Source organism: Arachis ipaensis, chromosome B06 (assembly GCF_000816755.2).
Source record: "Arachis ipaensis cultivar K30076 chromosome B06, Araip1.1, whole genome shotgun sequence".
Taxonomy (NCBI): Eukaryota; Viridiplantae; Streptophyta; class Magnoliopsida; order Fabales; family Fabaceae; genus Arachis; species Arachis ipaensis.
Window position 1 is genome coordinate 102,009,106 of NC_029790.2, and position 665 is coordinate 102,009,770.

The following is a 665-nucleotide window of genomic DNA, read 5'->3' on the forward strand; positions in this document are numbered from 1 at the left end:
TAACCCTATGCCACCTCACTCTCACAATCACTTACGGATTCACTCCCTCTCTTCGTGGAAGAACCCTAACCTTTCCAGTCCACCTCTCTTCCGTCGTCCGCTGCCCCCTAAACCCCTTCACCGTCGCGCTCCTCCTTCTCATTGCTTCCTCCTCTCACCCTTAAGATCACCGCAGCAGTCATCGGTTTGTCGCGTGCCTAAGACGCCCCTGCCGAGGAGAGCGTCACATCTTCGCGGGAGTCTCGCCATCTTCCTGGGAGCGTCGCATTCTCTGTCGCAGCAGTGAGCATCGCCGTCGCAGCAGTGAGCATCAATGTTCACCTTCTTCCGATTTTATTCTTCTATTCTATTTCTCCGTGTCAATGATCTTCTTTCGTGAAAAAAAATTCATTAGTTTTTAGGTCATTTAAAAGTCATAGACTCTATTCTGGTTAATAGGTTCAAGTTCACACCCCCTTTTAGAGAAAATGGCAGTGATTGATGAAAAAGATAATCAATTCCCCGAAGGAATGCGTGTGTTCTTGCTGTTGATGATGACTTAACATGTCTTATGGTTTTGAAGACTTTGCTCCAAAAGTGTCATTATTAGGGCACCTTCTTCTGATCTTATTCTTCTATTCTATATGTTACCAAATTTTATTTTGCTAAATTCTTTTTTATGTTCA